Source organism: Oryctolagus cuniculus, chromosome X (assembly GCF_964237555.1).
Source record: "Oryctolagus cuniculus chromosome X, mOryCun1.1, whole genome shotgun sequence".
Classification (NCBI taxonomy): domain Eukaryota; kingdom Metazoa; phylum Chordata; class Mammalia; order Lagomorpha; family Leporidae; genus Oryctolagus; species Oryctolagus cuniculus.
Window position 1 is genome coordinate 87,742,748 of NC_091453.1, and position 15,614 is coordinate 87,758,361.

Sequence of the window (15,614 nt, forward strand, 5' to 3'; positions counted from 1 at the left end):
TCTATTAAATTACTGCCTACAAGAAACACACCTCACCAACAAGGATATACACAGACTGCAAATAAAGGGATGGAAAAAGATATTCAATGCTAACAGGAAGCAAATACAAATAGGCATAGCCCTCCTAATATCAGACAAAATAGACTTTAACACAAAAACTATTAAAAGAGACAAAGAAAGATATTACGTAATGATTAAGGGATCAATTCAACAGGAAGATGTGACTATAATAAATGTATATGCACCCAATAACAGGATGCCTGGCTATTTAAAACAAATGTCAATGGACCTAAATGGAGACACAGATACCAATACAATAATGATAGGGGACTTCAACACCATAATTTCATAAGTGGACAGATCAATAAGACAAAAAAATGTAGTCCAGGAGAAAAATGGCAGAGGTAGCAGCAACTGGGTCCAGGGTTTCTCGGCTTCTAGGTCAGTCCTGCCTACAGGTGGAATGGCCTATATCGATCAGTGCCCATGGTGAGGAGGGCTCAGCTTGCATGCGGAAGGCCCTCACCTACTTTGTTGCACTCCCTGGCATGGGCATGTGCGTGATCATGCTGAAGGTCTACCTGAAGTGAAACTAAAGAGAGTACAAGAGACCCAGGTTCACCGCCTATCCCCGTCCCTGTATCAGGATGAAGTCCTTTCCCTGGGGAGTTAGGGACCATACTCTATTCTATAAACCTCTTGTGAATCCATTTCCAGCTGGCTTTGCAGATGAATGAAGAGAACTTGGACCTTCACAGGCACCAGGGGCCAGGTTTGGACTACCATTCTGCATGCAGACCAGAAAAATATATGGGAACTTAAGCTCACCTTCCTTACTTGTATCAAATGATGACCACTATACTGATCTTTTATCCTGTTGCTTGTGGCAGGAGATGGCTTAAATAAACAACTTAAAACTCAAAAAGCAACAACAAAGAAGCAACAGAGCTAATATATACTATGGAGTAAATGGAACTAATTGATATATATAGAACATTTCATTCCACAGATGCAAAATACACATTATTTTCATCAGTACATGGGACTTTCTCTAGGATAGACCATATACTGGGCCATAAAGCAAGTCTCAACAAATTAAAAAAAAAAAGAAATCATTCCATGTATCTTTTCTGACCACATTGGAATGAAGCTGGAAATTAATAATTTAATCAACTAGAAAATGTGCAGATACATGGATACTAAACAAGATATTCTTGAATGAACAGTGGATCATAAAAGAAATCAAAGGGGAAATGAAAACATTCCTAAAAATGAATGAAGATAACAGCACAATATATCAAGACTTATGGGAAGTTTATAACAGTTAGTGTCTACATCATGAAATCAGAAGGGCCAGAGCTGTGGGGTAGTAGGTAAAGCCACTGCCTGTAGTGTCGGCATCCCAAATGGGTGCCAGTTTGAGTCCCAGCTACTTTTCTTCTGATCCAGCTCCCTGCTGGTGTGCCTGGGAAAACAGAGGAGGATGGCCCGATCCTTGGGTCATTGTGTCCATGTGGGAGACCTGGAAGAAGCTCAGCCCAGCTTCAGCCATTGTAGACATTTGGAGAGTAAACCAGAAGATGGAAGAACTCTTTCTCTCTCTTTCTCTGTCTCTGCATCTCTGTAACTCTGCCTTTCAAATGGATAATTAAATCTTTTTTTTTTTTTGGAGAAAAGAAATTGGAAAGGCAGCAAATCAATGATCTTACAATACATATCAAGGACCAGGAAAAACAAAGACAAACCAAACCAAAAATTAGTAGTAGGAAAGAAATAATTAAAATTAGAGAAGAAATATATCAAATGAAGACAAAAATAATATAAAATATCAGGGAAAAAAGAGCTGTTTTTTGAAAAATTAAACAAAATTGATACACCTTTGGCTAAACTAACCAAAAAATGGGGGAGGCAGGGGAAAAAATAAAAATTAGTAAGATCAGACATAAAAAGGACATGATACAATGGATACCACAGAATTAAAAACCATCATCAGGAATTACTACAAACAGCTGTATGCCAAGAAATTTGAAAATCTATAAGAAATAGATCGCTTTTGGACACACACAATCTACCTAAATTGAGTCAGGAAGATAGAGAAAATCTAAGTAGACCAATTACAAGGATGGGAATTGAATCAGTAATAATGACCTCCCAACAAAGAAAAGCCCAGGGCTGGATGGTTTCACAACTGAATTCCACCAAAATTTTAAAGAAGAATTCCAATTCTTTTCAATCTATTCAAAACAATTGAAAGAGCTAATATATACTATGGAGTAAATTAGCTCCCAAACACCTCAATTCCAAAACCAGAAAAATATACAACAAAGAAAGAAAGCTATAGATCAATATCGCTGGTAAACATAGGTACAAAAATCCTCGAAAAAATGCTACCTAATCAAATCCAATAACACATCAGAAAGATCATTCACACGGACCAAGTGGGATTTATCCCTGGTATGCACAGATGGTTCAACATACACAAATCAATAAATGTAATATGTCATATTAACAAATTGAAGAAAAAACATGATTATCTCAATAGATGCAGAGAAAGCAGTTGATGAAATACAGCATACTTTCATTATACCTTAAACAAATTTGGTATAGTGGTTAACATTCCTAAATACAATCATGCATGTATGACAAATCCACAGCCAGTATCATATTTAACAAGGTAAGTTGGTAGCATTTCCACTAAGATCTGGAACCAAAAAAGGATGCCCACTTTCACCATTGCTATTCAATGTAGTTCTGAAAGATTTAGCCAGAGCTATTAGGCAAGAAAAAAAATCAAAGGTATACAAATTGGAATGGAAGAAGTTAAACTATCCCTATTTCCAGATGACATGATCTTATCTATAGGGAAATTGAATGACTCCAGTAAGAGACTCTTAGAACTCGTAAGAGAGCTTGGTCACATTGCAAGATATGAAATCAACACACACAAATCAATAGTCTTTGTATACACAGACAATGCCATGACTGAGAAAGAACTTGTAAGATCAGAACCATTCACTGTAGCTACAGAAAAATTAATATCTTAGAATAAATTTAACCAAAGGTGTGAAATATCTCTGTAATGAAAACTATAAAACATTAAAGAAATAAATAGAAGAAGACACACAAAAATGGAAAAAATGGAAAAATGGAAAAAATCTTCTATGTTCATGGATTGGAAGAATCAATATTATCAAAATGTCTATACTGGGGCTGGTGCTGTGGTGCTGGCATCCCATATGGGCTCCGGTCCTAGTCCCAGTTGCTCCTCTTCCAATCCAGCTCTCTGCTATGGCCTGGGAAAGCAGTAGAAGATGGCCCAAGTTCTGTGGGCCCCTGCACTCATGTGGGAGACCTGGAAGAAACGCCTGGCTCCTGGCATTGGATCAATGCAGTTCTGGCTATTGCAGCCAATTGGGGAGTGAACCATCAGAAGGAAGACATTTCTCTCTGTCTCTCCCTCTTCACTGTAACTCTACCTCTCAAATAAATAAATAAAATCTTCAAAAAAAGGTCTACTCAAAGCAATTTCCAGATTAAATGCAATTCAAAACAAAATACTAAGAACATTCTTCTCAGATGTAGAAAAAATGATTCTAAAATTCATATGGATACACAAGAGACCCTGAATAGCTGAAGCAATTTTAAATTACAAAAACAAAGCTGGAGACATCACAATACCAGATTTCAAGACATACTATAGGGCAGTTCAAATCAAAACAGCATGGTATTGGCACAAAAATAGACATGTAGACCAATGGAGCAGAATAGAAACCCTAGAAATTAATCCAAAGGTGAAAAACCAACTAATCTTTGACAAATGATCTAAAATCAGGGGCCGGTGCTATGGTGCAGTGGGTTAAAGCCCTGGCCCGAAGCACTGGCATCCCATATGGGCGCCAGTTCTAGTCCCAGCTGCTCCTCTTCTGATCCAGCTCTCTGCTATGACCTGGGATAGCAGTGGAGGATGGCCAAAGTCCTTGGGCCCCTGCACCCACGTGGGAGATCTGGAGGAAGCTCCTGGCTCCTGGCTTCGGATTGGCGCAGCTCCGGCTGTTGCGGCCATCTGGGCAGTGAACCAGGGGATGGAAAACTTCTCTCTCTTTCTACCTCTCTCTGTAATTCTTTCTTTCAAATAAATAAAATAAATCTTAAAAATGAGCTAAAATCAATCCCTGTAGAAAGAACAGTTTCTTCAACAAAGGATGCTGGGAAAATTGGATCTACACATGCAGAAGTATGAAACAAGACATCTACCTTCCACCTTATAAAAAAATCAACTCAAAATGGATCAAGGATCAAAGTCTATGACCTGATATCATCAAATTACTTGAGTAAAATATTGGGGAAACTCTGTAAGTCATTGGCACAGTCAAAAACTTCTTGTAAATACCCTGAGAAATACAACCAATAAAGGCAAAAATAGAGAAATTGGATTATATCAAGGAAAGAAGCTTCTTTGCTGCAAGGGAAAAAATCAACAAAGAGGCAACCAACAGAAAATATTTGCTAACTATGCAACTGATAAAGGATTAATATCCATCTATAAGAGCTCAAGAAACTCAGCAACAACACAAACACCCAGTTAAGAAATGGGCAAAGAACATGAACAAGCAGTTTTCAAAGGATGAAATACAAGTGGCCAAGAGACACATAAAAAATGCTCAGTATAATTATCCATCAGGGACATGCAAATAAAAAAACACAATGAGGTATCACCTTACCCCAAACAGAATGGCTCTCATATAGAAATCAACAAACAATAAATGTTGGTGATGATATGAGGAAAAAGGTACCCTACACTGTTGGTTCAAATGTAAACTGGTGCAGCCTTTGTGGAAGACACTATGGAGATACTTTGAAAAGCTGAAAATAGATCTACCATATGATCCAGCAATCCCACTCCTAGGAATTTACCCAAGGGAAATGAAATCAGCATATGAAGGAGTTATCTGTACCCCCATGTTTATTGTAGCCCAATTCAGAATAGCTAAGATATGAAATCAACCCAGATGTCCATCAACTGATGACTGGATAAAGAAAATGTGGTATATATACACTATGGTATACTAGTCTGACAAAAAAAAAAAAAAAGAATGAAATCCTTTTACAGCAAAATTGATGTAAAATTTAAACCATTATGCTAAGTGAAATGAGGCAGTCCCAAAAAGACACATATCATATGTTTTCTCTGTTATGTAGTAGTTAATATCAAATACCAAAAAAGATATAGAAGTGAAGTGGTCATTTTGGGATATGATTGTCATATTTACCCCTTATGTATACTGTTGTGGAACTGTGGTCTTCCTACTTTTTACTTTTTGAATGTTATGATTAGTGATAAATTAAGCCTGTGAATATAGAGTGTAATAAAATTATGGCTTTGCAAAAACTGATGAAGAGAGGGGAAGGTGGAAGGGGGATTGAGTGGAGGGAGCAGGGGAGTGAGGTAAGTTTGGTTGTTTTCTTGTACTATATCTATAGAATGCATAAAATCTGTTAATTTTAATTAACATAAAATAATTCTAATTTATTTATTTAATTTATTTGAGTGTCAGACAAAATGACATGGCCAGATAGAGATCCCATCCCCTTATCCACTCCCCAAATGTCCACAACAGCTATGGCTAGGCCAGGTCAAATCTGGGGGCCAGGAACTCAATCCAGGTCTCTCAGGTGGGAAGCAGTAACCAAACGACTTGAGCCATCTCCTTCTATCTCTCAGGGTATGCATTATTAGGAAGCTGGAGTCAGGAACAGGAGGCAGGACTTGAGTCCTGGCACTATGATACGGGATGCCGGAATCTCAACTGCCATCTTATAACCACTAGGCCAAACACTTATCCCACATAAACTAATTTTTGCCAATCAAAATCATAAACATTGTGGAAGAAACAAGTAGAGAAAATCAAAGGTCTTTTCTCTAAAGAGAATACTTCTCATTTAACATTTGCCTACCCTTTACCTCATTGCACATTAAGAAAGTATGAGATAGATAATTAGGAAGAGGATAATTCATAAATTTAATCACTTCCTTCCTTCATTGTGGTCATTCATATTTGCAGCCCAGCAGCTTAATATACTTTATAGGACTAAAGTATTGTTTATTTAATATTTACTAAACATTCTTCTTCATGTGGCTTTCCAACATTTTGTAAGTGAATATAAGGATAAGTTTCTCTTACTTATTAGGTTTTGTGTGTGTGCTGGTCATCTGTTTTGACGCACCCAAAGATAGCTGAGGGTGGGAAGCTGTTCCACCAAAATGTCTAAAGGTTAAAGACAAAGAGCTCAGATCAGCTGTTGTAACACAGTGGGTTAAGCCACTGCTTGGGACACCTGCATCCCATATGAGTGCCAGTTCAAGTTTTTGCGTCTTCACACTTCTGATCCAACTTCCTACTAATGCATCCTGTGAGGCAATAGATGATGGTTCAAATACTTGGACCCTGATACTCATGAGGTAAATCCAGATAGCGTTCTGGACTCCTGCTTTTGGCTTGGCCCAGCCCTGGCTGTTGCACACACACATACACACACACGAAATAAATAAACACTAAAAAAGAGTAAAAAGAACTTCTTGAGCATAATAAAATTGTTCTTTTCCAGAATAGGAAAGCTGAGTTTCTTAAAGTCAAAGGGCCCTTTTACCTTCATTATAAGGTACAAGGCATCTTTGATGACTGGATATCATTTCTGTTTTTGTTTTGCTGTTTGTTTTTTGGAACATGCATGGATTCTCTTATATTTCACTTGTAAGGGCGATGCCTTTAGAATGCTTCTAGCAATAATCATGTTCAGAGACATATTGGGATTTTGAAATTTTTTAAAGATTTATTTATTAAAAGGCAGAGTATCAGAGGCAGAGAGAGCAAGCAAGCAAGAGAGAGAAAGTCTTTCTTCCGCTGGTTCATTCCCCCAAATGACTGCAACGGCGGGGCCGGGGTGATACGCAGCCAGGATCCTGGAACTGCTATAGATCTCCCATGTGAGTGCAGGGGCCCAAGGACTTGGGTCATCTTCCACTGCTTTCCCAGGCCATAGCAGAGAGCTGGATCGGAAGTGCAACAGCTGGGACTCGAACCAGCGCTGCAGGTAGCATATGGGTTGCCAGCACTGCAGGCGGCAGCTTTACCCGCTACACCACAGTACCAGCCCTGGATTTTGATATTTTAAATTAAATACTCTTTAGGGCAACTTCTCCATTGTTCTTTAAAACCAGGATGTAGTTGAAGAAAGAACATTAAGCTAGATATCAGGAGAAGAAAATGATAATCCTCCTCTACCACTACTCATTCACTATAAGAACCTTGACAGCACATCACTTCATTCCCCTTGACTTTACTCCAGTTTATGCATGTACAAATTATAATGAAAGTGACAGAATGACAGTCTCTGTGTGTGTGTGTGTGTGTGTGTGTATGAAAGAGAGAGAGAGAGAAATTGTAGCATGAGGGTTTCTACAATGCATATGCAACTTCTTTTGAATATAAAAAATGTATTATAAAAGTGATATAAATTTAATATACAGAATACAGCAAAGCTAAAGGAAATTTACTTGTAAACTGCACTATGCAGAGTTAATTACTCTTTGTTGTATATCTTCCCAGACCTTTTTGTCCCATGGCACTACCGCTCAGAATCTCTATACTTGGTATGCCCTGGGACCACACCCTACATTTAAAAAGTGTCTCCTCTGTTTACCTGAAGTATACCCTATTTTGGGAATTGATCTACGAGGAATCAGAAGAGCAGATTTTTCATTATCAGTGTTAGCAGTGTCAACTACTTTTAATTTGAAAGATCCCATGAGCTTGCAACAAAAAGAAAGCAAACATGCTGATGACTTCAGGGTAAGAAACTGGCATTGCATGGATAGGGCTGTAAATAATATTAAAGCTAGTGAAATGACCTGGATGGGAGAGAAAGATTTATTTCATAGTTTACCTGAACACTCTTGGGAGACAGACAATGGAATATAGCCTTTGTGTTCAATTCCATCCCTTTTTATTGAGTCAGAGGATGTTTAAAGAAATTTATAGAGCTCTTTGAAAGTCAGCATTTTTAATAAGTGGCACCAAGAAAAAATTACACTGAGAGAGATCCAGATGACAATACAGAACATGAGACAGGAGGGAATTTATAATGGCTGAGCTAATTGTGGTAGAGGACACTAAAAAAGGCAGGCCCTAGTGAATTGTCTGCTCATCTTCCTGACTACTGCCTATTCCCCTGTATCTCCCTCTTATCAATGTCAATTTCAGAGTTCTCAGGTCCTATCTTCTGTAAGTGCAGTGCAATGTAAAAGCTTTTGGTTTATACAGCAGTGTCATTCTCAGACTCAGAAACCATTTCTAATATAGAAATGTATCTCAGTACAAAGCCAGGCAAATTTCATAGACTTTGGAATGTCGGAGGAGCCCACATTCCTGTTGAGCATTTAGACAAGCAACAAAAGTAATTCAAAAAATGGAAATTTGAACTTATTGGAAAGTTTTAATACAGCAGTTGGCTAGAGTAATCAGAGTCTAAGATTTAGAATTAACAGAGTGGATTATAGGTTAAGGTTTCTGAGTAAATTTGGGATTCAGGAGTTAAAAGACGTCAGGTTTCCTGTAGTAGATACTGAGATGGAGTTTGGCATACAGGGTATTTAGGGTGTTTCTTAGGAACTAACACCTGTGAAAGGGAGGGGGCAGGACTGACCAAGTGGAGAAAAATTGCTATATATGATGACCCCACATGGAGTTCTGGAGTGCAAAAGGTTTTCACCATGTTTCTTATTGGACTCAGGTACCTGGGCTTCTATACACCAGCTGAAATTGAATAGGAAGGATATGCATGTGGGAAAATCAGTTCTCTGTAACCCACACAAATCCTGAAAGGGCATATGATAGGAGGCTGTCTGCTTACAATCCTCCACATATGGATCAATCAGTCTTTTCTCAAAGGGGACTCTGGACAACACATCCCTCTGTCCTCTGCAAAAGAGGACTGAGAGGGGAAAGGGTGACTAGATGGTTTCCATTACTCCTGATTAAAAACTTATTGTTTGAAGAGTAATTACGTAATAAAAACAGATTGAGTCATTTAAAAAAAAATCAATCCTTGTTGCTGAAAGAACAACTGCTGTATAACAGAGAAGTTTCCAGCCATTACTATTAACAGGAACTAGGACTTCATTAGTGATAAGCACATCCACAAACACACCTGTATACATCTGAAAATAAGTAACATGCTACTCCACACTTGTGAGCTAGCATACTAACTGTATGTTATTCATACTCAGAGAGAACAAAATCTAAAATATTTTTATTTTATAGCACATCATGAAGGGCTCCATTGAATTTTTAGATGATCCTCCTAACAGCAAATTCAAATCATCATGGATAGTCAAAAAAGGAATCTCAGTTCAAAACCATATGCTTAGACTATATCTGGAGGAGAATGATCCAATATGGTGAAGGGACCTAAAAAGACTGATAATAGCTACTACAAAAGACCATCAAAAAGTTCATGAAAAATGAGTATTATAAAAAACTATCAGTACATTTCAAAAATGTTTTACAGCAAAATAAACTTTTCATTTTAATAATTTTATTTATTTTCATTGAATGAGAGAGAGAGAGAGAGAGAGAGAATGTGTACATGCTTTGATCCTCTTATTTTTTTTAAACTTTTATTTAGTAAATATAATTTCCAAAGTACAGTTTATGGATTACAATGGCTTCCCCCCCATAACTTCCCTCCCACCCGCAACCCTCCCATCTCACGCTCCCTCTCCCATTCCATTCACATCAAGATTCATTTTCAATTCTCTTTATATACAGAAGATCAGTTTAGCAAATATTAAGTAAAGATTTCATCAGTTTGCACCCACACAGAAACACAAAGTGTAAAATATTGTTTCAGTACTAGTTATAGCATTAAATTACATTGGACAGCACATTAAGGACAGAGATCCTACATGAGGAGTAAGTACACAGTGACTCCTGTTGTTGACTTAACAATTTGACACTCTTGTTTATGGCGTCAGTAATCACCCTAGGCTCTAGTCATGAGTTTCCAAGGCTATGGAAGCCTTTTGAGTTCGCTGACTCCGATCTTATTTAGACAAGGTCATAGTCAAAGTGGAAGTTCTTCCTTCAAAGAATGGTACCTCCTTCTTTATGGCCCGTTCTTTCCACTGGGATCTCACTCACAGAGATCTTTCATTTAGGTCCTTTTTTTTTTCCAGAGTGTCTTGGCTTTCCATGCCTAAAATACTCTCATGGGCTCTTCAGCCAGATCCGAATACCTTAAGGGCTGATTCTGAGGCCAAAGTGCTGTTTAGGACATCTGCCATTCTATGAGTCTGCTGTGTATCCCACTTCCCATGTTGGATAGTTCTCTTCCTTTTTTATTCTATCAGTTAGTATTTGCAGACACTAGTCTTGTTTGTGTGATCCCTTTGACTCTTAGACCTATCAGTGTAATCAATTGTGAACTGAAATTGATCACGTGGACTAGTGAGATGGCATTGGTACATGCAATCTTGATGGGATTGTATTGGAATCCCCTGGCACATTTCTAACTCCACCGGTGACAACTAATCAACCACAAAAAAGGAAACCTGTTGAAGTGAAAGGGACACTATGAGAAACAGTGACTTGATCAGCCCTTGTCCTGACTGTTGATGTACAATTTAATACTTTATCCCTTTTAGTATTTTTTTTTGTTCTAGTTAATACTATTGGTTGAACTCTGTAATTAACACACATTTATTCTTAGGTGTTGAAATTTAACTGAAAAGTGATCCCTGTTAAATATAAGAGTGGGAATAAGAGAGGGAGGAGATGTACAATTTGGGACATGCTCAATCGGCTTTGATCCTCTTCTTCATGCCCCCTACCCCCAATGCCCACAACAGCTGGGATTGGGCCAGTCCGAAGTCAGGAGCCTGGAATTCAACAGGAGTCTAACCACATGGGTGGCAGGGACTCAACTACTTGAGCCATTACCCGCTCCCTCTCAGGGTACTCAGCAGCAGCAACCTGGAACTGGGAGCAGAGTCAGGACTCTAACCCAGACACTCCAATCTGGGATGCTGGTGTCACGAGCAGACTCAACCACTGTAACAAAAGTTTGACCCTAAATTTTTATTCATTTTCCCACAAACATTTTGTAGCATGCTTGTATTTATTTACCATTTACTATGTGTTGAAGACTGTGTTAATTCATTTATGTTAATTATTCTACCTAATTCACATATCTTAAGAGCTATTATCTGCAGTTTACAGATGAAGGGAAAGGTCCAAGATTTACACAGTAAGTGGTAAATTGTGGATTCTTTTCTAGACACTGACTTCAGAGCCTAGCTACACTCTTAACTACCATCTTATACTGCTATCACATAAAGGAGGGATTTGAATTGTGCTCTATAACTCCATGAAATAAAATGACACAATTCCACAAGGCTGTACACAATCTGCTTCCTACTTCTTCATCACTACTCCATAACACTTTCCACTTTAACTCATTTGGCTCTAACTGTACTGGTTTGAAATGAGTAATTTCTTCTCACCTCAGGGTAATTGCCTGTGCCACTTACCCTGCCTGAAATGCTCTCTTCCTTGTTCTTCAATTGCCTAATCCTTATGTCATTTCCTCCAGTAAGCATTCTTTGACTCCTGGACCCTAGTTTGGAAACTCCCATATATGCTTTAATGGTTCCCTTGACATCTTCACTATATATATATATATATATATATATATATATATGAATACTTTTCAAAATATATTTTATAAATTCACAATTATAGTATATTTTATTAATATATAAATTATAAATATCTGCCACCCCATACTTAATTATGAGTTGCAAGATAGAAATGATCACATCTGTTCGATTCATTTTTTTTTCTATGAAATTTGGTGCTTGGAATATTAAGTACTTGCTGAGCACCAAAAAGGAAACCTGTTAAAGTGAAATGAACACTATGAGAAACGGTGACTTGATCAGCCCTTGCCCTGACTATTGATGAACAATTTAATACATTATCCCCCTTAGTATTTTTTTTGTTTGTTCTACTTAATACTTTTGGTTGAATACTATAATCAATACACAGTTATTCTTAAGTGTTGAAACTTAATTGAAAAGTGATCACTGTTAAATATAAGAGTGGGAATAAGAGAGGGAAGAGATGTGCAATTCGGGACATGCTCAAGCTGACTTACCTCAAACGGTAGAGTTAGAAACATACCAGGGGATTCCAATTCAATCCCATCAAGGTGGCACGTACCAATGCCATCTCACTAGTCCCAGTGATCAATTTCTGTTCACAATTGATCATAATGATAGGACTAAGTGCCAAAGGGAGCATATAAACAAGACTAGTGTCTGCAAATACTAGCTGATAGAATAAAAAAGGGAGAGAGCGATCCAACATGGGAAGCGAGATACACAGCAGACCCATAGAATGGCAGATGTCCTAAACAGCACTCTGGCCTCAGAATCAGCCCTTAAGGCATGTGGATCTGGCTGAAAAGCCCATGAGAGTATTTCAGGCATGGAAAGCCAAGACGCTCTGGAAAAAAAAAAAAAAAACAACAACAACAACAAAACAAAACCAACAACCTAAATGAAAGATCTCCACGAGTGAGATCCCAGAAGAAAGAACAGGTCATCAAAGAAGGAGGTACCTTTCTCTGAAGGGAGGAGAGAACTTCCACCTTGACTACGACCTTGTCTAAATATGATCAGAGTCGGTGAACTCAAATGGCTTCCATAGCCTTGGCAGCTCATGACAAGAGCCTAGGGTGATTACTGATGCCATAAACAAGAGTGTCAATTTGTTAAGTCAACAACAGGAGTCACTGTGCACTTACTCCTCATGTAGGAGCTCTGTCCTTAATGTGCTGTCCAATGTAATTTAATGCTATAACTAGTACTCAAACAGTATTTTTCACTTTATGTTTCTATGTGGGTGCAAACTGATGAAATCTTTACTTAATATATGCTAAACTGATCTTCTGTATATAAAGAGAATTGAAAATGAATCTTGATGTGAATGGAATGAGAGAGGGAGCGTGAGATGGGAGGGTTGCGGGTGGGAGGGAAGTTATGGGGGGGGAAGCCATTGTAATCCATAAGATGTACTTTGGAAATTTATATTCATTAAATAAAAGTTTTAAAAAAAGCATATTAAGTACTTGCTTGCCAGCTTCCTAGATGGATAATGGAATGCATGGCTAATAATTATCACCAAAAGGGGCCAGCACTGGGGCACAGCAGGTTAAGCCACAGCCTGCAATGACAGCCTCCCAAGTGGGAGCATGTGCTTGAAGGTTCAAGTCCTGGCTGCTGCACTTCTGATCCAGATCCTGGCTGATGTGCCTGGGAAAGCATTAGGAGATGGCCCAAATACCTGGGCCCTTGCCACCCACATGAGAGACTGGGATGCAGTTCTGGGCTCACTGCTTCCACCTGGCCCAGCTCTGGCTGTTGCAGCCTTTTGGGGAATGAACCAGATGATGGGAAATGTCTTTGTCTCTTCCTCTCTCTCTATCATTCTACCTTTCAAAAAATAAAGTAAATCTTAAAAAAAATTATTACCAATGAAGGGAAGCTACAGGGAGTCAGAACTGAACTGTGATGAAAGAGGTGACTTTATAAGGTACTAAATTTCTTTCCATTGGAGATATTTAAGCAAAAGATCAGCCACAGTAACAGAATATGACAGATTAAATAAGAGCCACAAATTTTTCCTTATCCTTGCATGCATTGTGACTTTTCTACCCCTCTCTCCAATATATAGTTTATTTCTCTACAACTTGAAGCTAGGCATGGTCATGTGGTTTTGTTCTGCAAGTAGATTAACACACGTGACAGAAGTATACACATACAAAATGTGTACACATTGAATCCTGTCCTTTCTTGAAACACAGTGCCACCATTTGGAGTTTGGAATAACATCCTTGTGAATGAGAAACTACATGGGATAAGATGCAGTCCACAGCCAGTACACCCAACACAGGAATGGGGCCAGATTAGATCATTGCTAGATGGTAAAAGCACCAGATAACTTTGATCATATGGGTGAACCCAGGTAAGATCAGGAGAAGTGCTTAGCTGAAGTTGGCACAAAACTGCTACCCCATAGAATCATGAGCAAAAATATGCTGGTTCTTTGAAGCCACTAGATTTGGGGAATGTTGGTTAACAGTATTATATTGTTGAATCATGGGATGCTACAGAATGCTTCCAATATCAGGTAGAGGAGTTACTGAATGACCTTGTGTGCCCATTTAATCTTAGGAATCTATAATTGTATTGTATGTATTTTTTCAAACAATTAAATGTCATTTGAAATAGCTTCTAAGTCCCTTTATATTAAAAACGTACCATAGAGGCTATTTTTCAGTTTGTTTGTATTTACTGTACATGTCATAATTAAAGCAGCATTTCAGCATTTGATTTGTACTTAAAACTCACATAATTTTAAATATATTCTCTAAATCCTTCCCAACAAGCAAAATAACATTTATGCTAAACTCTGTCTCATGCCCTGTTCTATGTCTCCATGTACAGACTGCAAGAGATATAATTCATCCATAAAAGACAGCTGAAACATGCACCGCTTTGAATTGTTTTAATATCGTGCATGAGGGACTGGAAGAGAAAATTAACTGCCGTATGCTGCCTCATTCAAAGTATCAGATGGATAATAATAAAACAGAAAACGTATAAACTCATTTACAGCCATTTTAGGACCATATGCTCAACTTCACTGACAATAATAAACTACGATATATTTCAGAAAATTGAAGTGGAGAGAGCATAATTCTGCTCATTATGTTGGGTGTTAGACTCCAAATCATTTGAAAATCTCATGGATATTTAGAAAATGTAGTTTGTAACTACAGATAACTAGACCTCTGATAAAGATTATTCAATTACTCATGGAACATGTTTTCCTCTTTTTTCCATAACCCAAGTTTCTCCTTCAAAGTTCAGGTTCCAAGCTTATAGTATTCATGACAACCTCCCAGATGTACCACAGTTCATGCAGTCTCCTCCTTTTGACTGCACCCTTACAATTCTGAATTCTCCCTGTTACATATATGACATATTTCAAAAACTTCATAGGAAGGGAAGGTGTTGTGGTGCAGTGGATTAAGCTGTGGCTTGAGACAGCCGGATCCTATATCAGAGTGACAGTTCAAGTCCTGGCTTCTCAGCTTCTAATACAACTTCCTGCTAATGCACCTGAGAAGCAGTGGATGATGGCCTATGTGTTTGGTTTCCTACCCACATAGGAGAACCTCATGAAGTCTCTGGATCCTGGCTATGCCCTGGCCTAGATCTGGCCATTGCATTCATTTGAGAAATGAACCAACTGATGGAAGACACATCTTTCTCTCTCTCTCTCCCTCTCCCCCCGCACTGTGTGTGTGTGTGTGAAAGAGAGAGAGCGAGCGAGAAAGAGAGAGAGAGAGAGAAAGAGAGAAAGACTCTCATTCTGTCTTTCAAATAAATAGCAAATATTTAAAAAAGTTCATGGGAATAGAATTAAAACCTGTTTCTTTTAGTATAAAAATCATGAATTAATAGTTCTTCATGATACACATTTTTTTGA

The 15,614-nt window shown here is 38.2% G+C and overlaps 1 protein-coding gene and 1 pseudogene across 1 annotated transcript in view; one reads left to right on the forward strand and one right to left on the reverse strand.

The window, feature by feature from the left end:
- Window positions 1–15,614, reverse strand: part of IL1RAPL2 (interleukin 1 receptor accessory protein like 2) — a 1,316,228-nt gene that overhangs the window by 256,866 nt on the left and 1,043,748 nt on the right. The gene's annotated exons all lie outside the window — the stretch shown is intronic.
- On the forward strand, window positions 396–737 carry LOC127484978 (cytochrome c oxidase subunit 6A1, mitochondrial pseudogene; annotated as a pseudogene).